Source organism: Podarcis muralis, chromosome 12 (assembly GCF_964188315.1).
Source record: "Podarcis muralis chromosome 12, rPodMur119.hap1.1, whole genome shotgun sequence".
Lineage (NCBI taxonomy): Eukaryota > Metazoa > Chordata > Lepidosauria > Squamata > Lacertidae > Podarcis > Podarcis muralis.
This window is the reverse complement of record NC_135666.1, coordinates 32,741,515-32,768,951: the sequence shown is the minus strand read 5'-3', so window position 1 is coordinate 32,768,951 and position 27,437 is coordinate 32,741,515. Positions and strand designations below refer to the sequence as shown.

At 44.7% G+C, this 27,437-nt stretch overlaps 1 protein-coding gene across 6 annotated transcripts in view; it reads left to right on the top strand.

Moving 5' to 3' along the window:
- Positions 1–27,437, top strand: part of DGKB (diacylglycerol kinase beta) — a 251,336-nt gene that overhangs the window by 10,287 nt on the left and 213,612 nt on the right. The window contains exons 1-2 of one of the 6 annotated variants that reach the window (XM_028750675.2): positions 10,970–11,206; positions 23,524–23,609. The exons of 1 other annotated variant lie outside the window; for it this stretch is intronic. The gene's annotated coding sequence lies outside the window, so the exon portion shown is untranslated. 4 more of the 6 variants (XM_028750678.2, XM_028750679.2, XM_028750674.2 and 1 more) reach the window with 4 other exon arrangements.

Sequence of the window (27,437 nt, the reverse complement as noted above, 5' to 3'; positions counted from 1 at the left end):
TTGTGTGTTTAAATGTAGAACTCCTTTTTAGAACATAGTAGGTGTGGCTGGCTGAGCTAACCATTCTGACCAAATTGTGTTGGTACAGTGGTACCTCAGGTTACATACGCTTCAGGTTACAGACTCCGCTAACCCAGAAATAGTGCTTCAGGTTAAGAACTTTGCTTCAGGATGAGAACAGAAATCGTGCTCTGGTGCGGCGGCAGCATGAGGCCCCGTTAGCTAAAGTGGTGCTTCAGGTTAAGAACAGTTTCAGGTTAAGTACGGACCTCCGGATCGAATTAAGTACTTAACCTGAGGTGCCACTGTATTTCTAAATCATTAATAAAACTGGCTATCCTGGGAGGGTTCCTTTATTGTTCATTGCAAACAGATTTTTGATGAAATTTACAGTTTTAATTACACTGGCTTTTATTTCCACCTTCCCAGTGGGATGCTTACTGCAAAGATTCTCCAAACTAGAGCTATGCATGGACTTCAATGCCTACGTATGCGACTTTAGCATTTTATTTTAATACTTCATCCACTGAAACAGAGGATCCCTTATAAGTGGCAAGACCTCTGTGCAATTGTGTCTCTTGTGTTTGTTATTATGCTAGATAGAACCCCCATGAAGTAAGGGAAACATGACAAAGTCCCATTGGAATTAACAAGGTCTAAGTTTACAATTAAGGGACGCAGGTGGCGCTGTGGGTAAAAGCCTCAGCACCTAGGGCTTGCCGATCGAAAGGTCGGCGGTTCGAATCCCCGCGGCGGGGTGCGCTCCCGTTGCTCGGTCCCAGCGCCTGCCAACCTAGCAGTTCGAAAGCACCCCCGGGTGCAAGTAGATAAATAGGGACCGCTTACTAGCGGGAAGGTAAACGGCGTTTCCGTGTGCGGCTCTGGCTCGCCAGAGCAGCGATGTCACGCTGGCCACGTGACCCGGAAGTGTCTCCGGACAGCGCTGGCCCCCGGCCTCTTGAGTGAGATGGGCGCACAACCCTAGAGTCTGTCAAGACTGGCCCGTACGGGCAGGGGTACCTTTACCTTTACCTTTAAGTTTACAATTAATCACATTTAAAAGCAAGGGGCAGTTTGTGCCTCATGTGGGTATCGCAAAGCGGAACAGTTAAAATTTGTAATAGCATTTTTCATATTAAAAGTGCCGTTGGAATATTCTCATGGTTCATTTGTTTCTGTGTATGGCTGATCTGCTGTCACCTGTGTTGGCTGGAGTCTATTGGTAGGGCAGGAGGCGGCGAGGCCAAAGATAGGTTGAGCCAGAGTGAATAACATGCAGAACCAACACATTCTCATTTTGACCCTGTCTTTCTCTCTGCGAACTTCTACAGAATCGACACTAAGATTAAGGAGGACGGAGCCAGCAGTCAAGGCCAACTTGTGAGATGGAAGGGTGGCTGAAAGCACATTGAGGTTGGTGGGGCAATGTCATATTCCTTCTAACAGAACAAACTCCACTGTCCATAAAGAAGGAATATTTCAGAAAATTAAAGAAGTAAATCTCAACCCAATAAACATGGTCCACCATTCTAGGGGAAAGGGGATGGTTTGAACAATATTTTTTTTAAAAATGGGTTGGTGCACAAATTAGATTCCCATTGGGAGAATGAACCAAGACCTTTTCTGAGCAAAATATCTGCAGTGGAAGAATTACCACACCCCCTTTTTAAGAGGAACTACAGAGAAAAAGAGGGTAAAAAACATGACACCCACTCACAGACTAGCTCAGTTAAGTGCTAAGCATTGTTATTTTCAGAGACGCTAAAAAGAAATCCATTTCCACCTAGAATTGATTATTTGATCTGTCACTTCCTTGACAAAAGTGACAGGAGATTTAAAAACTATTGATTTCTCTCCTTTTTTATCATCTAAGCATAATTAGAAAAGAAAAATGTATGGTGAGGAATTTTTCCATATTTGTGTCTAACTAAAAAAAAAGGCCGAGGGCTTATTTTACTGCTGCATAAATATCTCATTGGAGATGGACAAGGTGTTTGAAACACGTCCAACAGCTCTGTATTGTCTACACTGGCAGCAGCTGTCTAGGATTTCAGTTGTGTTAAGTATAATTGGTTTAATTCACACAGAAATTGTGAATGCTTGTGTATTGCTGAAAGGGCTTTAACATGGGGATTTCCCATGGGCTATATTAAAGCCAAGAGATGGCCTCTGAACTCCTTGATAATTAACTATTGTTTTCTGCCAGCTAACACATGAGTGTTTAACCTTAGATCATCTGAGAGGTACTGAACTGAAATTTCGCCATCTCTGAAGGGTCGTGGCTGGGGTCATTATTCTCTGACTTGATGAGAGTGAGGACATAAATGAAGCTCTCCAGGTAAACAGCTTAAGGCAGGAGAGACAGACCTTTGCTTTTGAGTCTGTTTGGAGTATTTCATATGGAGTGGCATATTATCTTATGGAACTGTTTGGATGTATCATTCTGTTTTGTTTTGAAGAAAGTTCTGCAAGTTAAGTCTTGAATAATACCTAATGGGTCTGGGCAATGCTTCATTTCCAGAAGGAGTCAGTTTTCATGTATCCACTCACTTCAAAATGCACAATATTAATATCTGGTTGTACCTGGAGCTGCCAGGGATTGAAACTGGGGGGCTTCCTGCATGCAAAGCTGTAGCTCTACCAGTGAGCTATGGTCCTTAGCCAGCCAGCATTTGTCAAAATGCTGTTGAAATGCACTGTAGTGTCATAACAGCTGAGGAGCCAATTGCCTGTCTTAAAGTACACCAACACCACCTTGTTTGTGGTGCTAGTGACTCACTGAAAGGCTTTTGCTGATTCTCTCTGATCATTAAAATGCAAGAAGAGCATGAAATTACTATAATTTGAGGCTTAAATGTATGACACTGCACTGACTTTTTTTGCTTGCCTGTATTTGGGGCTAAAAAGGTTAGATTTCTATTAATAGCACACAATCCAATAATCGGTAGAGTTGTCTGTCTCTGGCTCCTGGGAATCTTCGGCATTTTCTTTTCTTGATACCAAGCTCAGGAGCTTTAGTTAACAACAATTTGGAAGGAAGAAAATAAATCCTGGATTGATTGCCTGCCACTTTGCATTTCTTTCTTAAATTTGCCAAGCTTTTGCAGCATTGTCTCATGCCAAAGAATACCCAATTCTCTTGGAGAGGGTTTTTTGGGTCTTGCATTAAATCATGTGTGTGTGTTTCATTGTGTGCAAATTATCCTTGCAAATGGCCTTTCCACATGCCCAAGAAAGGGCTCCACAGAGTTTTCCTAGCTTATAGGTTACAGGTTTGATCCTAAATGTGCTTATGTAGAAACAAATTCCACTGAAATCATTTGACCTCTGATAGTAAGTGGCCCAAGGACACGGGTGGCACTGTGGGTTAAACCACAGAGCCTAGGACTTGCCAATCAGAAGGTCGGTGGTTCGAATCCCCGCAACGGGGTGAGCTCCCATTGCTCAGTCCCTGTTCCTGACAACCTAGCAGTTCGAAAGCACGTCAAAGTGCAAGTAGATAAATAGGTACCGCTCCAGTGGGAAGGTAAACGGTGTTTCCGTGCACTGCTCTGGTTCACCAGAAGCGGCTTAGTCTTGCTGGCCACATGACCCAGAAGCTGTCTGCAGACAAACGCCAGCTCCCTCGGCCAGTAAAGCAAGATGAGCGCTGCAACCCCAGAGTCGGTCACGACTGGACCTAATGGTCAGGGGTCCCTTTACCTTTACCTTGGTAAGTGGCCCAAATGCATGGCTGGCAGGTGCTGGCATATGTGACACCAGAATATGTGCCAGCTGACGAATCTTTGCTGTCTCTTTCATTAAGGTCTTCATGGCTGGGTTGTTCTGAAACCAGTCACCTCTTTGAATCTGAAAAGAGAATTTGGTAGCTCCCTCCCTTCACACATTCGGTGACTATGGAAGCTTTCCTACTGGAGCTTATAGCAATTTAGGAAGGCTGTGACTTAGTGGTAGCTCTGCATGCAGAACATCTCAGTTTCAATCTACTGGCAGTGCTGGTAGACCCTTCGATGAAATTCAGGAGAGCTGCTGCCAGCCAGTGTAGGTAACGCTGAGCAGGATGGCCAATGGTCTGACTTGAAATAAGGCAGCTCCCCGTGTTCAGGGAGGTGGATTCTTGTGAGGTCCACAGCAGAAGAGGACCAGGCAAACCTCCCTTCCTGCAGTAGTCCAGCTGGCCACCCCTCAGTGCATTAATTATCATTCTTGTTTAAAAAGAAAAAGAAAAGGAACACTGTCATGATTCCAAGTGATATATCTTGCCTCGTTTGGTCCTGATAGTGCTATACTTGCTGTTTGAAAATAGTGTGAATTGGTTCTTAGCCTCTGGGTGTTGGCCGAAGGCTCTTAGATGTCCTGTGACAGATGGGACATTCTTCTCTTTCTGCCAGGACATCTCTATCTCTACTACTGTTTTGCCTTTTGGACAGCTATAAATAAGACTTCTAAGATTCGTGTGGCTAGTGAATAAGTCTCAACGATCTTGAAAGCAGCCATACAATGAAAAGCAATTAGAGATGACTAATGTGTGTGCATCAGAGATGCTATGCTATAAAGGCTTTACTAAATTGTGGTTTTTCTTCTTAGGCGAGAACCATTGTGCAGTCTGCAATGAAGAACATTCCCCCCCCCCCCTAAGGTTAATTGCTGCACTGGGCAGGGGGCATTATTTTTTTGAGTACTGGTGAGGCGTTGAACCTCCTTTTCTTGGTGTGTTGTGCTGCTGATGAACACACACACACACTTTGTGTTGAAGAACACAAAAGCAAGCACAGACAAAGCTCCATGCTGACCATTTAATGTAATGTGTAGCTGGGCCCTAACCTCACCTTGAAAACCAAACCCTCAAAACGAACATTAAGCCGAGCAAACAGGATAAATGGGTGCATGTTAATATGCTAATAAACATACAAGTGAAGTCACTGCCAAATGCACTTTTCTTCTGTGGTAATTAAAGTTTAAGGGCTGCTGTGCCCCTTTCAGACTTTCAAATTCCATCTATAAATGCATATAACAGGAGTCATGTCTGCTGTTCGCACTCTGGACCCCAATGTGTTGATCAGCTTTGTGTACATTTTGTACCTGTGAAGACTCAATTCAAGCAAGGCCCCTGCTTCCCTTTCTTTTCCTTTGCATGCTGATTTCAGCATCTAGGTTTGATGAGGCATGTGGCCCTCACCTGTTCTGGACCTACCCCAGCTGAGGAATCACACACCTCCCAGAGTTAGCCACCCCCACCCCTCACCTGGCCAGCTACAGAGCTGGGCTGTGGGTTCTTGCCTGTCTCAGCCTCCTAGAGCATCCCTTCCAGTGCTCCCTATGCCTCAGAGCCTGCCATGTTCATGGAGACAAGGGCCCTCTGGCACTGGTGATGGGTCCTGCTTCTCTGGTTCCTGTGCACTGACTCCCATCCCCTCGCCATCCTGCATCACCCTGTAAGTACTTCCTACACCAGCCCCTCTGCTCCCATCCCCAGCTTGCCCCAGTGTGTCCCAGTCCTGGCTACACCCCTCTTTAGGATCTTCCTTCCCCCATTGTCCTGCCAGTTCATGACAAATAGACCAATCTTTGATCAGTTTGAGTCAATGGAGCAACAACAGCAACAGCAAATGGCCTTCCCCAACCTGGTGCCTTCCCACCATCAACTCCCACCATCCCTGATCATTGGCCATGCTAGCTGGGTGCACATTTCAAAGGACAGCTACATTTCACTTTGTGTATTTTTTCAGGAAATGCAAATTAGTTAGGTTCACATTAAAATGCAAACCAAACTGAATTTCTGCCCCATTGCTACTTCCAGCTGAGCCTATGCTTGTACAAACTGTATGCCACATTTGTACCCTACAACATTTAGGGCACACATTGCATGGAAAGAGACTACATGGATCCAGCTTGTACCATGTATGATCTATTCAAAAATCCTAATGAAGGTTAGAGTCAGGGGCAGCAGCTGCAATCTTGCTCTATCCCCCTAAGCCTGATTTGTATGTACCATGTCACATAGGCCTTATGTTATGGCTAATCGTCCATATTAATGAACAATGCATAATAATCTATATCTTTTATACGTATTTGGCTAGTTCTGTACTTAAAAAAAATGTTTTGAAGAGTATTTGCGGGGCATTGTTGTTCTTAAATGTACTTTTATTTTACGGGAACTCTCTGAACAGTACTAGCCTTTCTGATTTGATTTGTGATATTAATACGTTTTTAAGCACAGAGAATGACCTTAGTACATTTGAAGAAAGGTTAGTACATGTTGGAGGGTTAGAAAAGCTATTGCACTCTGTTTTCATTTTTTTAGGATATCGGCTTACAAATGGTTGTCCAACAAACCTGCCTTTACTGCACATAAGTAGGTTATAAATAGCCCTCCAACTTAGAACGGTTTCAAAAATGCTATTGATTTGTATAGAATGGTGATCTCGGTGGGTGCTCCAGTTTGATATATGTCATAGGGTGATCTTTAACCTTGATGAACCCTGCCAAAGAATCAACCAGCAGATGGGTTGGTGCAAGATTATTTGGCAGAGTTCACCAAGGTTAAGGATCACCCTATGACATATATCAAATTGGGGCAGCCCCCCCTTAGATCACCATTTTGGGGGGATCTATGGCCCATCAGCTGCAGTCTGACAGAAGCACTTTCCCCTGGATCCCTTTAATGGGGTACCCTGATTCCTTGGAGAGGATATCATATGTAATTGGCTTCCTGGTGTCTGGGTCTGGAGGGGGGGGTGCCTATGGCAGCCCTCCAGCAGCTTGCATACATGGAAGTAATAACAGGGGTTGGGAAACTGGAGCAATTTCCAAAAGAATGTGGTTGCGGCTACATGCAAGGGCATGGTCTTGGCAGCTAACCCCCATTCTTTATGGGACATCTTCCTCCCATTCATGAGAGAGATGCGAGCCCACCCCAAAATGTGATCTAAAGGCTTCACAAAAATTCCATGTCCTAGAGTATGCTCGGAATGTGGAAGGAATAACAGGATTGTAATACTCTCTGCATCACAGTGCGCCTCCAAGTGCTCACAGGATCTCAGGAAAGGGCTCTGGCTGAGTCCTGGGTGCCAGAGCTTGAAAGTGATCATTCTGAAATCAAGGCAGAGCTTATGCTCTGCTGTCATTGGAACAAAACTGGCTGAAAAGAATATGCTAGCCTGCAAATACTGGAGCGTCAACTGAAACCGAGGCCTGAGTGTGGCTGGCTTTTATAGCTAGGGAGTGGTCCAGAGGGAAGAAGTTCTCCTTCTGGTCCTAGCATGGCTGGTGGAGAAGGCTGCACCAAAGTTGGAAGGTCACCTACTTGCCATAGGCTGTGTCAGCCCACAACTGGCAGTAAACACCCACTATTTCTTTAAAGCCACTATGATCTAATATTTATATTAATCCTGGATAAGGGAGGGATGATTATGAGCTACGTATTTGCAAATATGCTTCCTCTAGAAAAAAAAACACCTCCTGAAATTAATTATGGCGGGAGAAACATTATTTTTAGAAGTGACAAATCATTAGTGTACTTAATTATATACTTGATGATTGCGAATTTTAGTCCAGAAATTGGATTTAAGTTCATACATCTGTTAATGGGCATTTAAGCAACATGCAGTTCATGTTGGGTTTTGACAGGGTCCTAAAGTCCTCCTGTCTCCTTCCCGAAGCCTAATTGGTCCTTTCCCAGCTTTGGGAGAGCTTTAGGACCCTGCCAGAGCCTCCTGCCCAGTGCCTCCCTTAGCTGACTTTGGGAAGGCAGCGCAAAGACTGAGGGGGCATCAAATTTTGGCCTTGCTCACCCTACATGTGATGAGGCAGTGTGCAGCCTGTGGGTTCCATGTTGAAATACTCTTGCGGCCCACTCAATATGAAAAAGTTGGACCTCCCTGGGTTAGATGATTGAGTAATATCCCAGCAAGACCCAGTATCCCACTCCTGACTGACTCATACACTATGGCAGCCATACTTCATCCAACTTGGGCATCTTGAGGGGCTTCCCCCTCCTTTTACCTTCCACTCAGAGCTTGAGAAAAGTGTCAAGGGGCAGCAGTCCTGAGTTCTGGTAGCACTAAAGTCTCTACCTTGTAAGATTTCCATCCTGAGGCTAGATGAAGCCAGATTGTATTAAGGTGAGGGAAAAGATCCCTATGTACCATCCTAACAACCAAGAAACAGCATTTTTATGTATTTTATTGAATGGTCTCATCTCAATAAGGAAAGAGACATATGGGGTTGCTGATCAGTGTCTTAGCACCACGGACAGCGATTAGACAACAGCAGGGGTTGTCTATGGTATTATTAATTACATTAATTAAATTTATATACTGGCCTTCATCCAAGGATCACAGGGTAGTTTACAATATTAAACCACACAAATACATAACATAGTAACAAACAAAAACGAATACCCCCACCAGTTTTAAAGGCCAGATATTGTTCAATTAGCCAAAGGCCTAGGAGAAGAGGGATGTTTTGCCTGGTGCCTAAAGATACATAATGAACATAATGATGAATGCTCCAGGTGAGCCTCCCTGGGGAGAGCATTCCACAAGCTGGGAGCCACCACAAAAAGGCCCACTCTCATGTTGCCACCTTCCATACCTCTTGTGGAGGAGGCACACAAAGAAGGGCCTCAGATGATGATTGCAGGGTCTGGGTTGGTTCATATGGGGTAGGGATATCATCACCTGTTGGATGGCTTACCACCTGTTGTGGAGCTTACTACAATACAGGAGCTTCCCTGGGAAAAGGAGGTGGCCATAAGGTGCAACTCCATGCATCCTGGTGTATATTTCATGGTGTGTCTCATGTTGTGTTGGCAGGTGGGAGCTTCTACCATAAATATATAGACCCCCAATGGTTGTATTTTCAGTACTGGTTTGGACCCTCAAATATTTTTATAACTTGGCACAAGTAAGCCATAATGCAGCAGGTGGCCTAGTTTTGTCAATGTTGTGCAATTGCTTTCCATATTACCATGATATCTGAGAAGAAAATAGAACCTTTTATCAATGTTCTGTAGTACATTTTAATCAGCTTCTAGAACAGTGTTTAGCTTTCTTAATTTTGTTTAACAAGGCTCTTCATGTCAGAGTGCTTATGCTTTTATTTCTAAAAGCATGGTACAGACTTTTTAAATTGGGATGGCAGATATGTGAAACGCTAATCACAGTTAACAAGAATTGCAGAGCATGTAAATAAAAGTGTTTTCCATTTAGACATCTTGATTGCAGATTCCATAAGCCTATTTTGCAGCCTTAAGAATATCTGCGGCAAATGTTTATTTATTTATTTAAGCATCCCATTCATCAGTCCCCAAGAACAATCAATTTCCCCTCAAAATAAAAACAGATTAAACATCACAATTCCAGTGAAGCAGGAATCAATATAGCTGCAAATAAAAGAACTCTAAAAACAAAACAATCATCCTGAAACAGAGAACTAGAGAGTAAAGCATTACAATAATCAATTAATAAAGAAAGCCAAAGGGATAAATTCCATAGAACTAAACCACTGTGTGAAAACCACAGTATAATGAACATCATCTTAAAAGAGAGATTACATACTGTATTTTAAAGACGTCGGGGAAAACAAAATGGGGTTTGCCTGATGCTGAAAATACATTTAGGTAGGTGCCAGACTGGACTGTCAGGGGGAAAATCTAATCACTCTGACCAAGAGGGCAGTGTTTGTGTCTGTTTAAGTAATCAGAGGCTTGGAAGGTGCATGCAAAAGATTTCAAGGACAGTTTGGTGCCCATAGGCACCACGCTGGCAACCCCACGATTCCCTGCAACTTCCTAGAGACTGAACTAGGTGGCCTGCAAGATTCCTTACTCTCCAGTGCTGCTTCCCAGCGTTAGCTCCACTGAAGCTAATAAGCCTTTCTTCTGAGCAGACATTAGGATTGCACTGATTATGGAGAACAAGGCTCTCAACTGCTACTAGTCACAATGGCTATATGTTCTTCCTCCACTGCCAGGGACATTAGGCTTCTGAATGCCACTCTGCTGTGAACTGCGAGTGGGCAGAGCGCTCTAGGGCTCACATCCTGCCTGCTAGGGTTGATCTACTATGAAACAAAGATTAAACTTCAGGGTCCCTAATCCTGGAGGGGCCCCAGAAGCAAATTTAGTCCATGATGGGTCTAGTTGACCCAATTTGAGTCGCATGACCCACATGGATTTTTGTTGTTGCCTAAGGTCGGCAGTTCGAATCCCCGCGACAGGGTGAGCTCCCGTTGCTCAGTCCCCGCTCCTGCCAACTTAGCAGTTCGAAAGCACACCAGTGCAAGTAGATAAATAGGTACCCCTCCAGCAGGAAGGTAAACGCCGTTTCTGTGCACTGCTCTGGTTCGCCAGAAGCGGCTTAGTCATGCTGGCCACATGACTCGGAAGCTGTACGCTGGCTTCCTCAGCCAGTAAAGCGAGATGAGCGCCGCAACCCCAGAGTTGGTCACAATTGGACCTAATGGTCAGGGGTCCTTTACTTAAAGTCTGAGAGTCAGCAGCAGAGAAGTTGCAAAGTGTGGTGATCATGGAACAACCCCATTGAAGAAAGGCTTACCCAGACCTCCTTGCTGGTTGCAAATTGGGGGGGGGGCATAACAGTTCAATCCACCCCCTAATGTAGGTCTGCTACTGTGCCCTGCTTCCCACACAAGGGTGCCAACTTGAATAAAATATTGGAGGGGGGGGGAGGCACACCCTGTCTCACATAATCACGTGACACAACACCCCCCCCCATTTGAATGCCCATCAACTCAAATATTGGAGAGGGGAGCAAAGGGACCTCGGCCCCTAGGAGTTGGCTCTTATGTTCCCACAGGAGCAGGCGAACAGGACGCCGGCCTAGACGGCTCCAGGCGCTTCCATCATCTCCAGGTGAGGAGGCTGCGGCGAGCGCGCGGCGTTTCCTCGCAGCACCTGGCGGAGGAGGAGCAGCAGCAGCGACCATTCGGCGCCTGCCGCCTCCGCAGCCGGCAGCCCCTTGCGCGCCGCCCCCGGGAGACCCGGCGGCCACACGGCGCGGGAGACTCCGGGGCCCGCGTCGTCAGCCCTGCTCCGCCGCCTCCGTGTCCTCGCGAGGGAGACGGCGGGCGCGCGGGCGCGGGCACACACACTCTCTCTCGCTGCCCGGAGGAAAAGCGCCTCATAAGGAGCCGAGGCAGCGGGGAGAGGGGAGGAGAGCTAACCGCGGCTGGCGGCCAACAGGTAAGGAAGGCAGTGGCGGCTGCGTTTTGGCGCGCCGGGCTGAGCGAGGAGAGCGTCGTGCTGGAGGCGCCCGCTTGGCTCTTCCCCAGCCCGGCTGCCCCCCAGCCAGGGGGAGGCTGCGGCGGGGCGTCCTGCTCCCTGGACGAGGGCAGCCTGTGGCGCTGCCCCTCATTGGAGGCTTCCTGCGTCGAGGCGAGCAAGTGCCTGCTAAGTAGGACTTGGGGTGCAGATACGTGTATGTATGTATGTGTTTGTTTGTGTGTGAGAGAGGGTCCGGGTGCGCGCGCTATGGGCGCGCGAGACTCTGCTGCTGCTGCAAAGCCGGAGCTTGGATGCTTGCTGTGTTTCTGCCTAGTTAGTATTATCTCCTGTCTTCGCCACCCGCACCCCAAAATCATAACCCGTGCTATCCTGTAATTGAGATGCATGCAATATCCTCGGTCTGCATTGCACCTGCAGCAAGTTAGCAAAATCCCTGCCTGGGTGGCTGGATCGATTGCAGCGTCGGGAGGCTTGGGGACAGCCTTTATTTATCTCTCTGTGTGTATGCGTGGCTGTTTGTTCGGCTTTTGTTTTTCCCCTTCTTCAGTGTATGCATGTAAACATGCCAAGGGAACCTTAGGAAGAAAGTTGTGGCCAGCAGCCTTGATGCTCTTCCATTCATATCTTCCTAACTTCTGCCTTTTTTTCCCCAGCTCAGTGAGTCTACTCTAAATTTATCTGTGACGTTGGGGTGATGTCATACGTGTCATGTTGGTTTATACTGGGTTTATATATGCTGCCTTGGTGATACAAGCAATTTTTTTAATATAAAAAACGTGCTTTTGTCTGCAGACAGAAAGTTCTGCAGTGGCTGGTCACTAGAAACTTTACATTTAAGGTGGCAGATTCTCCTCCTCCAAATGACTTAGGGAAATGTGATGCTTGCTCAAAGTTATATGGCTGCTGTATACAGTCCTATCAATTTATGGACAATTTGTGTTTTGTGCTAGTAAAAAATAAAAAATGAAGGGTCCTTATTTAAATTGTTGGTTTCTGAAAGGTGATGCACCTGCTAGGCTTTCTTTGCACTGTTAAAATTCTGCAATGTTGAATTCTGTTTTGGTTTTTAAGTGTTCTTGCAACACTAAGAAAACAAACAATGGGTTTGAATTCAGACTAATGCTTTAATCTTGACCCCATTTATCTGAGGGTAAGCCCCATTGAATTCATTTGGTGAGCATGTTTTAGGCTCCACTGTAAAAGGTAAAGGTAAAGGGACCCCTGACCATTAGGTCCAGTCGTGACCGACTCTGAGGTTGCGGTGCTCATCTCGCTTTATTGGCCGAGGGAGCCGGCGTACAGCTTCCGGGTCATGTGGCCAGCATGACTAAGCCGCTTCTAGAGAACCAGAGCAGCGTACGGAAACGCCGTTTACCTTCCCACCGGAGCGGTACCTATTTATCTACTTGCACTTTGACGTGCTTTCGAACTGCTAGGTTGGCAGGAGCAGGGACCGAACAACGGGAGCTCACCCCGTCACAGGGATTCGAACCGCTGACCTTCTGATCGGCAAGTCCTAGGCTCTGTGGTTTACCCCACAGCGCCACCTGTGTCCCTCCAGGCACCACTGTAAGTAGTCCTATTTGGGGCCCTGTTGACAGTGAGACCTAAGCCCAACAGAGGTAGGGTTTATAGGGCTTATTGTAGCTTTCAGTGTGATTCTATCAGTATTTGCTTTGAAGTAAGTCCTGTGGATTTCACTCAAGCTTATTTCCAAAAAAGTGTACCTACAACTGCTGACCAGGTCTGGTTTTGACTTAATATTTCAGTCATCTTTTAAGTAGAAGTTACCTATGAAAACGTGCCATTGGAATGTATTCTGAAGCCATGAAGCAGAGGACAGTGCTGTTTCTGACGGGCAGCACAGAAACAGATTTTCTGTTCGTGGGTTCTGGACTGCACTGGTTTTAAGCAACTGGTGTTTCTTCTCCTGCCTCCTGTGCACCCCTCCCACACAACTCCACAGTGGTGAAATGTGGATGCCTTGATTCCTTCCTTTCTGATGTCTCTGATTATCGCCTTTTTTTCTTTTTTTTTGGAAGGGATAGTTTAGAGGCCCTCTTCTCCATCCAACTGAAAAGATGATAAATGTTGTAAAGCAACTGATTAAAAATATCTTCCACATCAACTAGATTAAGAACATAGGAACTAGCTTATACAAACCACTGGTCCATGTCCATCTAACTCATTATAGTAGAAAATGACTTGCAGTGGCTCTCCGAGATTTTGGATACGGTCTCTAAGCTGTACCTGGAGAAGCCAGGGGCTGGACCTGGGAACTTTTGCATGCAAAGCAGATGTTCTACCACCAAGCTATGGCCCTAAAAGAATTAGGTGGGCATTTATCAGTATCTTAAATTCTTGTTTAATTACATTTTGTAAAAATGTGATTTTAGAGATAGTAAACCCACCTCACAGTGGCCTCAGTTGTGTGTTTTAAAATCAATATCTGCCCAGTGTGAGCTTAGAATCATAGAATTGTAGAAGTGGAAGGGATCCCAAGGGTCATCTAGTCCAACCCCTGCAAATAGTCATGCGCTTTGGATTTTGTGAAATGCCAACTCAGAAATTCTGGTGTGCCAAGCCCTCCCAAAATAGCATATGTAAACTGACAGCACCCCTGAGCAATATTTCTGTTCTTTAAAAATATTTCTGAGCTTCATAGCTTCATACTCCAAGCACGAGTAATTAAAATGAGGTGCTTTTAACTTTCCATAGCCAGTATGGAACATATTGTGATAACTCTGTGTGATGCTTAGTTTCTCTTTAAATTGTCTGAAGATTTTATAATTGTGTGCTGTGTGCTCCAAGTTAGTAACATACAAGTTTTTAATACAGCTGTGTTTAGCAGCTATTTATTACTGTGTCATGTTTTAATTAATGCAAATCGGCACACTGTGGTGAAAGGCATCAATATTTCCATAGTCAGTTCACATGAACCAATGCATGTGAAGATTTTTACGCTCTTAGTTCATGCATATAGTGCGTTCATTCCCTGATAGAAGCGTGTACTGAAATTGCCTAGTCAGAAGCAACTAAACTGTACCATTTACCAATAATGGCTAACATTGTACAACTCTTACATCACAAACCTATGAATGTCTACACTGAAGTAAGCTGTGCTGAGTTCAATGGGGCTTACCCCCAGGAAAGTTTGCATCAGATTGTACTGAGAGCCAGTGTGGTGTAATGGTTAAGAGCGGTAGACTCGTAATCTGGTGAACGGGGTTCGCGTCTCCGCTCCTCCACATGCAGCTGCTGGGTGACCTTGGGCCAGTCACACTTCTTTGAAGTCTCTCAGCCCCACTCACCTCACAGAGTGTTTGTTGTGGGGGAGGAAGGGAAAGGAGAATGTTAGCCGCTTTGAGACTCCTTCGGGTAGTGATAAAGTGGGATATCAAATTCAAACTCTTCTTCTACTACAGTAGCCTTTAAAATGCAGCCTTCAGCAATATTTTCTGCATATGTTGTCTGAAACAATGGCAGCATCCCAGTATGGCCCCTGAACTCTCCTAAGGATATAAAAATAGCCATACTGGCTCAGACCAAACAGTCATATAGTTCAGCATCCTGTTTCTCAAACACCCTGTTCCAGCTCTGCCCCAAAAGCAGGATACCAGGACAATAGCACTCTCCTGCTGTTCCCCAACAAGTGGTATTCAAAGGCTTACTCCCTCTGATCCTGGAGGTAGTATATAGTCATCCTTACTGGTATCCAATGATACCATTATCATCCATAATGTTTTCTAATTACTTTTTAAAGCCAACTAGGTTAAGTATGAATCATAAGGCTTGACGGGACCACGAGGATCATCTAATCCAACCTCCCTGCAGTGTAGGAGTCTTTCACCCAATGTGGGGCTCTGTGGTTGATGGCCATCATCATATCTTGTGGTACTAAACTCCATAGTTGAACTATGCATTGTGTACATGGTATTTCGTTTTGTCCGTCCAGCAATTACAGATTCACTGGTTGACCATGGGTTCCTGTGTTATGAGAGAGCTATAATTTTCTCTCTCTATCTGCTGGCTCCACACCCTGCATAATTCTATTGTTGTTGTTTCCTCCACCCCATTTGCTTGCCTTTTTTCTCAGCTCCAAACGTACCCATGCCCTTTGGAGAGTTCTTTGGTCCTCTAATCACTTTGGGTTGCCCTTTTCTGCCCTTTCCCCAGCTCTACATTCTTTTGAAACGCAATGTCCAGAAAACAATACACTGACTGTGGTCCCAGCATAGATTTGTTGGCCCTTTCCTAATTATCCCCAGTACGAAATTCACCTCCCCCCCCCCCCCAGCAGTTGCACACAGGGTTGGCATTTTTATTGTACCCGTGAGATCCTATCAGATCCTATCTAGATATATGTAGAGTTTGGATTTTTATTTTTATTTTTTTGGCTCCGGTTTCTCCATTGGCTACTCGGAACAGCATTTGCTGTTTTAATGCCGTTCACACAATTTGGAAATAACCTTCTGAAGCTGCTCAAAATCTCTTTCTATTTTCACCACCCTAAATAATTTGGGCTGTGTATGCATTAACATTTACTCTGCCTCCAGTGTGCTCCCACCACTAGTCTTTGAAGCTTGTGTATACAGAGCCGGCCTGCCTACGAGGCAGTGAAGCAGCTGCCTCAGGCGGCAGAAGCACAAGAGGCAGCGCCCCGTCCGTCCCACCACTTTTGCCAGTGGCGGAACACTCTTTGGGAGTGCTGCTTTGCTGTTGATATTCTCTCCCCCCCCCCCCATTCTACGTCAAAGCACTGCAGAATACTTCCCCAGGGGGTGTGCTCTGGCATGCAGCCTAAATGGGGTCAGGGCTTGGGGGGCAGGGAGCAGCACATTCAAGTAGTGAAGGAGGATGGGCTGCTTCTGTATGTACACATACATGAAATATCCTGTTGTTTCCTTAGAAATACTCCTGTTTGATGCATATCCCCTCAAAACAGTTTCCATCCAATTTTAAAATGTATGCCACCTTCACTTCGTAGTTAACCTGAAGTGTGTACATTTGAGAGATCCATTGCACATGTGCAGATGATGGTGAATGGACAGGCAGCCTCATAAATCTCTCTCTCTCTCTGCGTTGCTGGTACAGGGAAACCAAAAGGGTAATAATATGCACTGGGTGAAGACATCCCTGCCTCCTCTCTGGTTTGTACAGCAATGTGCAACAGCGGTTTGAAGTGCAGCAGGGAAAAGCAACCTTGCTGTGTTTCAAGCTGCTAATGTGTACCTAGCCTTAGTGTCATTAGTAAGCTTGACCCATCTCTGTGCTCCAATCTCATCTCATTTACAAAAAAGTTTGGGAACGCCAGGGGATATTCAGAGACAGTTTGTGAAATGGCATGAGGCTGTGCTGCTTAAATCAAAATCCCACTGGGCACACCCAGGTTTTTGGACATGCTTGAGGTATATTTTTACAAAGGTTGCATGCTACCCCCAATCTCTGCCGAGTGGTGCATGTGATTGCAGGGGGCTTCCAGGCGCTCACATGGGGGCTGTGTTCCCTTTGAGAAGCAAGACGCAGTGGAGGCTGTAGTGTCTTTAAGAAATATGGTTTAATTACACATATTTGCGCCTGAGTTTAGATGAAGGGGGTGCAGATATTACAGCATTGTCATCTCAAGAGCAGCTTGTTCTTCATAGCAGCCCAGCACTGGAGACAGAACCATCCTAAGCATTGTTCCTGCTTCCCAGCCAGCTCTAATGTTCTGCCCTTCAGACCTTGTATTATGTTCTCCCTTTTTGTTCCTTCTCCTTCCCAGAACACCTAGCCAAGCCCAACACCTCCTCTTCTGCCTGCTCACCCCTTTTACTAAGCCTGGAGTCCAAGAGGCAAACTTTCCTGAGTGGCTTGAGGCCCTGCCCATCACATTGCCATCCCTTGTTTTGCACAGACCCAAACACCTTTCTTGATGAGTAGATGCCTGGCCATTGTTTCACAGTGACTTACCGGTATGTTCAATCAGCCCAGCCAGGCTAGTTTGCATAAGCTAAACCCAGGAATTTCCATGGCACAGTTCAGGAGAACTGCAACAGCCTGTACAGTGGTACCTCAGGTTACATACACTTCAGGTTACATACGCTTCAGGTTACAGACTCCGCTAACCCAGAAATAATACCTCAAGTTAAGAACTTTGCTTCAGGATGAGAACAGAAATCGTGCTCTGGCAGTGCGGTGGCAGCAGAAGGCCCCATTAGCTAAAGTGGTGCTTCAGGTTAAAAACAGTTTCAGGTTAAGAAAGGACCTCCGGAACAAATGAAGTACTTAACCCAAGGTACCACTGTATCTTCTCTTCAATGTTCCAAATATGATCTAAATCCTACTACTGATAAATACTGATTAATTCCTAACATTCACTAACAGACTCTTGTACCCTGTACCCTGTACCCTGGCTATTGTACTATCCCCTTCTCAAAAAGGCATCTGACCAGAGATGTGATACAAGACATTAACTCATTTCCAGGCAATTCCCAGCTCCCCTGGAATTTTTCAGGCTTTCCCCTTGGGGTACACTCTGGTCAATTCAGCATCCTAATACAGCTTACCTATTCACCTACATTGCCCTAATGGTGGTTTTCATAAGCCAGGATACAAGCCTTGTTGCCAGTTATCTCACCCAAAAGCCCTTCTCCATTATTATCATCATCATTACTTATCAGAACAATTCCTAAACTCCTGTATCCCAAAGCACTTTTTAAAAACACACACTGGAAAAGCCCCATAATCTCCATCGCTGTTCAGTTCTCCGTTCCCCATGTCAAAATGTTTACCTCCAGGGAGGAAGAAAGGGCAGTGGTCGGGTACTCCCATGGATGTATTAAATCCCAGGAAATCTGGTGGTAAAAGAAGGTCCACGTTGTCAGGAGTTCAGCCTACCCTTGAGTAGGACCCCGGCAGAGACACATGCCTGACTGGCATGTTCCCTCCCTCCTGGTCGTTTGTTCGGGAGCTTCAAAAGCTTTCTTCTGCCCAAACATCACAGCGACCGATGCCAACAGACACTGGCACACTTAGGGATCTGCAGAGTCTTCGCAGCTTTTCGTGACAGACCTCAGCAACTCAGCATTTTGGCTAATCTACTTTATTTACATATAAACACACACGGAGCACTGCACCATAGCTCCCTCTCTCTCTAGCATCAGACAGCAAAGAGAAAGAACAAAGGACAATAGTCCCACTTCACGGAACACAGTAACACAAACATCCTGTCTTCGTCACTTCCCACTCTGTGGGGTCAAAACATATATCGTCATGTGAAAGTCAACAATCCCATGACTGCAATCATGGAGCAGGAATTCTAACACATGTAACATTTGCAATCAAGAAAGGGGCTGCAAAGGAAGACATATGTGGGAATGTCTGCCACCACCTTTCATTTCTCCTTCCCCAAGGTAAGGTTTCTATGAGGGTTTTTTTTTCTTTTTTCTTTTTTTGGTGTTTGTTTGTTTGTTTACATTGGGAAAGGGAGAGGAAATGAATGGAAAAGATCAGAGAGGCCTGCTCATTGTGGGCTGTGCTTGCCACAATTCAGCTCTCAAGAACTGATTCAAGAGTGCTTGACTGTTATGAGAACTCCTCAATATGTAGAGGTCTTTACATGCCAAGTTTATACCTGATGCCCAAACTTTACATCTGATGTCAGAATTGTTGAGAGGGTCACAAATGAAGGAGCTGCTGCAAATATCTTTTTAAAAATTGTATCTGTATTTCTGTATACCATATACTGTTAGAAAAAGGTGTTTCATTTCATAATGTCTGAAGATGAAATGGCATCTGTAAAATAAATAAATTGCTAAGTTGGCAATTGCTCAGATTATTGGCTTTTTTGAGTGGTTTCTAATAGATCAGTACAAACAAAAGAATTAATGAAGGCATTCCACAAGCAGACAATTTTGTTAGGAGAGAAACAGAGTTGCTTTTTTAATCCATAAAAATGCCTCTGTCCTGCAAATCTATCTAAAATGGTTTTGCAGGACTTATTTATTTCTAAGTAGTATTTTGCAGTTCAGTTTGGGGAGTGTGTACTTAGGTTTAAGATAAAGTATGTGAGCATTTTTAGTAATGGGTCCATATATATGTAATCACTTTATTCACACACACACACACACGATGCTTAATATTTAATTGAGAATAAAAGGGAACTTATTAATAGTTTGTTCTCATTAGTGCTGCTATTCAGTGTCAGTTGTTGGCACATTGTAACTCTCTTTATTATGCTGGACATGAATGTCCCCATTCCATTTTTAATTAGAGAAAATCCTGTTCTGTTTGGACAAGTTTAGAGGCCCCGCTTTCATATAGTGTTTGTTTTTTTAAAAAGATCGTTTTCAAAATGTAAGGATATTATACAGTGTTTTGTAGAAAGTTCTGTAGCTGTGCATTGGCAAGCTTTTTTCTTTTTTTTTCTTTTTTTTTGGGGGGGGGCTTTTAAAATCTGTGCATATTTACCCAGAAGTAAGTCCTACAGATACTTGGAAAAAGTAAGAATAACCACGGTGACCTGCATTTTATCTTTTTCTGCAGGGTTTTTTTATGTGTGTTTTTTAAAGCTGAAATTAGAAACTGCAAATTACATTGCGGGAGGGAGAATCTGTGACTTGCTGTAAATGTACAAGAGTGAATGTGACAAATTTCATTCAGGGTTTCCAGCAGCCCAGACTGTTGTTTTAATATTTCACTTCTACAGCTGTACTGACAGAATGTTGACTACATAAGCAAACTTTGAAATAATTAAAGCTGTTATGTTGACAGCTAAGCAGCCAACGTGATATGTATCCTGTGTCCCTAAAGCTGGTCCTAATATATTTGCGAATATATTATTAAAAATTGGCTTCCAGCATTTTGATACTATGCATTTGTCATAGCTCTCTTGTTCTGTTGCAGAGTCAATGGAACATGGTTTCAAAGAGAGCTGAATCAACACTGTGGCCTGGGTCATGCATCTGGCATCCTTGTGGAATGTATGAGGCTGTTGACAGGCTCATGAGCTGGGGCCCATGTGGAGAGCCATGTGGTTCATGTAAAAAATGAATAATAATGATGCAAACATGCAGATCCAGGGCACCATGTTTCATAAAAACATACTCTTCTAACTAGCCCTGTATTTTGTGATGTTGTACCAATATCACCACAACCCAGGCAGGCACAGAAAGCCTTCTGAACACTTTTTTTTAGGCCTTTCTGGACTATTTTTTAAAGCACATTGGTTGTGCAATTCTTGTAGGAGGCCACAACATCTTTCCTCAAGACAGTTCTCTTGTACTATAAATATCTTACCTTCTGAGCACACAAACAGCAGTATTCTGTTACTGGTAAAAGGTTCAGTTATTTTCCCCATGGCAGTTCAATCTCTTGTGATCATGGGTACTGTGTGGAAGGAGGTAAGTTAAGGATGTTTGTCAATGAGTGCCCATAACATAACTACAGTAGTGATGAATGACACAACTCCCTCCACCCCCATATCCTTGTGATTTTAGTTGTACATCATCAAGGGATGGGAGTGCTGATTCCATATGAAATACCTACATGGTTATTTAACTGCAACCAGGCCACATAGAAGTCACACACAGATAATTAATAATAATAACAATAATAGTAATAGTAATAGTAATAATTTATTACTTATACCCCACCCATCTGGCTGGGTCTCCCCAGCCACTCTGGGTGGCTTCCAACAGGAGATTAAAAATACATTAAAACAACAGTCATTAAAAAACTTCCCTAAACAGGGCTACCTTCAGTTGTCTTCTAAATGTCAGATAGTTGTTTATTCCTTTGACATCTGATGGGAGGGCGTTCCACAGGGTGGGAGCCACTACCGAGAAGGCCCTCTGCCTGGTTCTCTGTAACTTTGCTTCTCGCAATGAGGGAACCATCAGAAGGCCCTCGACGCTGGACCTCAGTGTCCAGACTGAACGATGGGAGTGGAGATGCTCCTGGTAGACAGCTGCCCTGGACACAGAATTGACCTGCACCTTCATGGACAGCTGTGAGTCCAAAATGACTCCCAGGCTGCACACCTGCTCCTTTAGGGGCACAATTGTCCCATTCAGGACCAGCGAGTCCCCCACCTCCGCCCACCCCCTGTCCCCCCAAAACAGTACTTCTGTCTTGTCAGGATTCAACCTCAATCTGTTAGCCGCCATCCATCCTCCAACCACCTCCAGGCACTCACATAGGACTTTCACCACCTTCATTGGTTCCGATTTGAAAGAGAGGTAGAGCTCTCTTTCTGATTAGAAAGAGAGGTGAAGTGTTTCTTGCCTATGAAAAGTCTATTTTAAAGAGTTATTTCAACAGAGGAAGGAAACTGGTTGGAGTCTGTTACTTTGTGAGTTTTTTGTGATACATTTGTGATACCACTGTATATAAATATATGTATAAATAAATCATAAATCACTGTTACATAGTAAGTGTTTGAGGAATTACATCTTTCCTAAGTCTTGTACACAGTGGCTTGATCCACATTTCTTGGACAAATGCATGGGTTGCAAATTAGTTGTCCACTGGATTTTGCAGTTCTTTGAATGCTGTGACAGTTCTTGGCAGTTTAAATAATAATAATAATAATAATAATAATAATAATAATAATAATAATAATTTATTATTTATACCCTGCACATCTGGCTGAGTTTCCCCAGCCACTCTGGGCGGCTCCCAATCAGTGTTAAAAACAGTACAGTGTTACATATTAAAAACTTCCCTGAACAGGGCTGCCTTAAGATGTCTTCTGAATATCAGGTAATTATTTATCTCTTTGACATCTGATGGGAGGGCGTTCCACAGGGCGGGCACCACTACTGAGAAGGCCCTCTGCCTGGTTCCCTGTAGCCTCACTTCTCGCAATGAGGGAACCGCCAGAAGGCCCTCGGCGCTGGATTTCAGTGTCCGGGCTGAATGATGGGGGTGGAAACGCTCCTTCAGGTATACAGGACCGAGGCCGTTTAGGGCTTTAAAGGTCAGCACCAACACTTTGAATCGTGCTCGGAAACGTACTGGGAGCCAATGCAGATCTCTCAGATCTGGTCCCGGCGGCCACTCCCAGTCACCAGTCTAGCTGCCACATTCTGGATTAATTGCAGTTTCCGGGTCACCTTCAAAGGTAGCCCCACGTAGAGTGCATTGCAGTAGTCCAAGCGTGAGATAACTAGAGCATGCACCACTTTGGCGAGACAGTTCGCGGGCAAGTAGGGTCTTAGCCTGCGTACCAGGTGGAGCTGGTAGACAGCTGCCCTGGACACAGAGTTAACCTGCGCCTCCATGGACAGCTGTGAGTCCAAAATGACTCCCAGGCTGCGCACCTGGTCCTTCAGGGGCACAGTTACCCCATTCAAGACCAGGGAATCCCCCACACCAACCCGCTCCCTGTCCCCCAAAAACAGTACTTCTGTCTTGTCAGGATTCAACCTCAATCTGTTAGCCGCCATCCATCCTCCAACCGCCTCCAGGCACTCACACAGGACCTTCACCGCCTTCACTGGTTCTGATTTAAAGGAGAGGTAGAGCTGGGTGTCATCTGCATACTGATGAACACCCAGTCCAAACCCCCTGATGATCTCTCCCAGTGGCTTCATATAGATATTAAAAAGCATGGGGGAGAGGACAGAACCCTGAGGCACCCCACAAGTGAGAGCCCAGGGGTCTGAACACTCATCCCCCACCACCACTTTCTGGACACGGCCCAGGAGGAAGGAGCGGAACCACTGTATGACAGTGCCCCCAGCTCCCAGCCCCTCTAGACGGTCCAGAAGGATGTTATGGTCGATGGTGTCAAAGGCCGCTGAGAGATCCAGCAGAACTAGGAAAATAAGCATATAAATATGTAATTTGAGAGAAAAAAACATATATTTAAGTAAGTACATATTTATTTTGTGTTACATATGTATATGTATTTTTAAAATCAGAAAGCAAATACTTATGGGTAAAACCATGCGAAATGAAAACACATATATTGTCCATTCCTAAACTGTCTACACAGTTGAGTTTCCTGGCAGAAGGAGAGGGTGTAAGGCCACTTTTCTCCCAAATTCTCTGGGTTAGCTTTCTTCTTAAGCTTCCTTGAGCAGTCAACTCCACCCATGTGTAAAATTACCCAATCATCTCTCCTGTTTTATCTGAGAGTAAAATACTCTACTACAGTTCTTATTTTTGCAAAGAAATGGTTGCCATGGGGAAATAGTCAAGGTGCTCTCCTGATCCTTTATTGTATATCACATGAATAGCTTAATGCAGTAGAAAGTGACTAATCCTAGTCAATTTTCTTCTACGCCTAGTGCATAAGAGCTGGAATACAGTCTGTGATCTTAACAGTTGCATGTTGGAACTTCTCCTGGATAGCGTACTGCAGTTTGCATTGAAGGTGAGGGATTACCTGTTTGAGTGCATGTGCAAAATATAAGCTGCCTGTTCATACAAAACAGCATGTTAGAGAAGGATTCTCGTTTGGGGTAAGAAGGAATAATTTTAATTGGGAGGAAAAGAAAATTTCTAAGCTGACACGGGGTCAATGTCATAAGTGAGCTTGTTTCTATTGTATACAGGACTTTTCAAGTGGCATTTGTCTTGAATTGTGATGAAGCAGACTCTGCAGCACAATTTAGACACAATAGGGCTAGCACTTAAAACGCTTTAATTTCAAAAAATAAAAAAACGTGAAAGTTTACATATCTTTGGCAAACAGATCTTTGGCAAACACATGTCCATTCCCCCAATACAGACAAAGTTAGTTGTGCTTAAGTCTGAAATGAGTGATGTTTGCCTTTAGGTAAAGGTAAAGGAGCCCCTGACCATTAGGTCCAGTCGTGACCGACTCTGGGGTTGCGGCGCTCATCTCGCTTTATTGGCTGAGGGAGTTTCCGGGTACGGAGCGGTACCTATTTATCTACTTGCACTTTGAGGTGCTTTCGAACTGCTAGGTTGGCAGGAGCAGGGACCAAGCAACGGGAGCTCACCCCGTCACGGGGATTCGAACCGCCGACCTTCTGATTGGCAAGTCCTAGGCTCTGTGGTTTAACCCACAGCGCCACCCGTGTCCCGTGGATGTTTGCCTTTACCCTCTCTTAATTGAGCCATGCCTTTTTAGATATGTTCTAGAGCAAGTGAGTATCGCCCCACCTTAAATCACAGTCCCATAGTGTCTGGACTGAAGTAAGTCCCATTGAATTCAGTGGATATAGGACTGAAGCCCTCATCAGTTTGTTTTAGCTTTGTGACATTTTAACTGTCCATCATTGAATGTTCCATATTGCACCAAAGGCTGGAAGCACAAAATCTCATATTGGTCTTGCAGAAGCTACTAAGGCATCACTTGAAATTATCATGATGGATCAGTATGAATTTCTTTCTTGGTTAATATTGCTCAAGATACCATTACCGTTTGGTGAGCTTTTCTTGTCTCTGTGATGAGAAAAATAAACTTGACGGATGATCCAGGATTTGAAATGCACAAAATTGAATTCTTACTTCAGCGTGGATGAACATAAGGTCACAGGCATGCTTTTTGTCATTGACAACACAGGAAGAAAATCTGAAAGCTCTCCAAACAGAATTTTGTGGCTCTTAAAATTGCAGTGATAATTCTTTTAGACTAAAATATTCCTGATGGTTACATACAAAATGGACATATAAATGAAAAATGTTGAATATAACCAGGATATAATAGCAGTATGCATCTATGGGAATTGTTATCTTTTCTATATTCAAAGTTTAGACACTTAACAAGCGATTAAAGTTTTAAATTAGAACCAGCTATTAACAGTGACTGCATTTTTACATGTTCTACATTTGTTTTGACAAGGGGTTGTTGCATAACTGTGATAGGATAGTCCATGTAAAAGGAATGAAACTCGGGGATTAAGAGAGAGTTCTTATTTTTGCATTCCCCACCCCACCCTGCAAGATAGATGAGTTCCCCAAATATATGCTGCATGTACTGTTGCTGCCAATATCTTATGGTTGATGAATTTTAGTTAGGTACCTAGCTTGCCTTTTTAGTCAAACCATACACCTACACCAATCCTGCAGTCCTGCAAAGCTTCTGTTAAAACTGTTCTATGCAGCTGAACAGAAAGCATTCACCTCCTTGACTTGTTTGATGGAAGAGAGGCAGGGCCCATCTAAGACATTCTGCTAAAAAGTTGCAAGACATTCTGAAGGAAAGGACAAAAGATGTCTGCTGCCCCATTTGCCACATACAGAAGCTGACTGGAATGGCTGTGAACTTTACTTCACAACTGGTGATGGGAGAGCAACCATGATTGCACCTGAGTCATGCAGGCCGCAACACACATGTAAAGCACATGTTTCCCTCCTATCAAAGAATCTCGGGAATTGTAGTTTTCCCCTTGTAGAGCTACAATTCCCAGCGACCTTTAACAAAATGCAGTCCCCAAGGATCATTGTGAGAAGCAGTGTGGTTCAAATATGCTTAAAATGTGGGGCTTTTTTCCCAGCCAGAACTTGCCGGAACTCTGTTTTGGCGCCTCTCATGTGGCTGCCATTGCCTGTATAAGGGAACAAGGGAGGCGTTCATGGTGAGTTCCGGTACCTCTTTTTCTAGAAAAATAAGGTAAAGGGATCCCTGACCATTAGGTCCAGTCGTAGCCGACTCTGGGGTTGCGGCGCTCATCTCGCTTTATTGGCCGAGGGAGCCGGCGTACAGCTTCCAGATCATGTGGCCAGAATGACTAAGCCGCTTCTGGCGAACCAGAGCAGCGCACGGAAACGCCGTTTACCTTCCCGCCGGAGCGGTACCTATTTATGTACTTGCACTTTGACGTGCTTTCGAACTGCTAGGTTGGCAGGAGCAGGGACCGAGCAACGGGAGCTCACCCCGTTGCGGGGATTCGAACTGCCAACCTTCTGATCGGCAAGTCCTAGGCTCTGTGGTTTAACCCACAGCGCCACCCGCGTTTCTTTCTAGAAAAATAGCACTGTTTAAATGTATGGAGTGAGTATTAGAGGCAGGTTATGTGGCACACACATCTCCAAGAGAGGAAAACAACGTGGGAATTCAGAAAGAACAGCTGGGTAGACCACCACTGCTGTCCTCTTCCCTCCCAGAGCCCACTAGCTGAGGCAGATGCCCCACTCTGCCAAATTGGCCCTGAGAAAACAGTGACCATGTAGAATTAAGAAAGGATATATCTGGGCAACTTTGAGGTATTAGTCATTGCATCTAGTAGGTCCTGACCTAGTGACTGTGGCTGTAATCTTCAGATATACGTGCCAATGGAACAGTACACCGTCTCTCTTGCATATGCTGTTCTGTAACTGCTGTCATGGTGGGCTTGCATCAAAAGTGAAAGCAAATTCACTGTAATTCAAATGACCATACAAGAAGTAAAAACAGTTGTGTGTGGTGTTGTTTTTTAAAACAAGCCCATAGCCCAGGGGAAACAAATATACGGTAATGCAGGAACAGGTTAAAAGACTCAAGCTGGTGGTGGGGAGATATTTGCCTGGAGTTGAAATGGCATCAAGCTAGGCTCCAGATAAGTCTCCCTGAGGAGGGCATTTTGTAGCCACCATTCAAAGGGCTGCCTCCCTAGTTACCATTTCTCACACTTCACCTGGCAGGGGCACTCTTGGAATTCCCTCTTGCTTGCTTTGAAAAGCAAGGTCTCTGGTTTTGTCCCAGATTTTGTATCTGCACCAGTCCTAAATATGGTTAATGCTAACCATCTTAACTAGGCATAGGCAGACTCGGCCCTCCAGCTGTTTTGGGACTACAACCCCCATCATCCCTAGCTAAGAGGACCAGTGGTCATGGATGATGGGAATTGTAGTCCAAAACAGCTGGAGGGCCAAGTATGCCTATGCCTGATCTTAACCATGGTTTGCACACCTTGATGACTGTTAAAAATTGTTAGTTTTGATGCAGATGTAATGTGAGAATCCAGGGGTAGTCAACACATGGTATCCTCCAAATGCTCACAGAATCACAGACTGTAGAGTTGGAAGGGACGACAAGAGTCATCTAGTCCAACCCTCTGCAATGCAGGAATCTTTCACCCTATGTGGGGCTTAAACCCAGAACCCTGAGATTAAGAGTCTCATGATCTACAGTTCCTGCCATCCCCAGGATGTAAAACCAGGGATTGTGGATGCTGCAATTCACACCATCTGCAGGGTATCACATTTGTTATCTTTGTGCAAGACTAAGAAATTGTGCACTATTTATCATGGT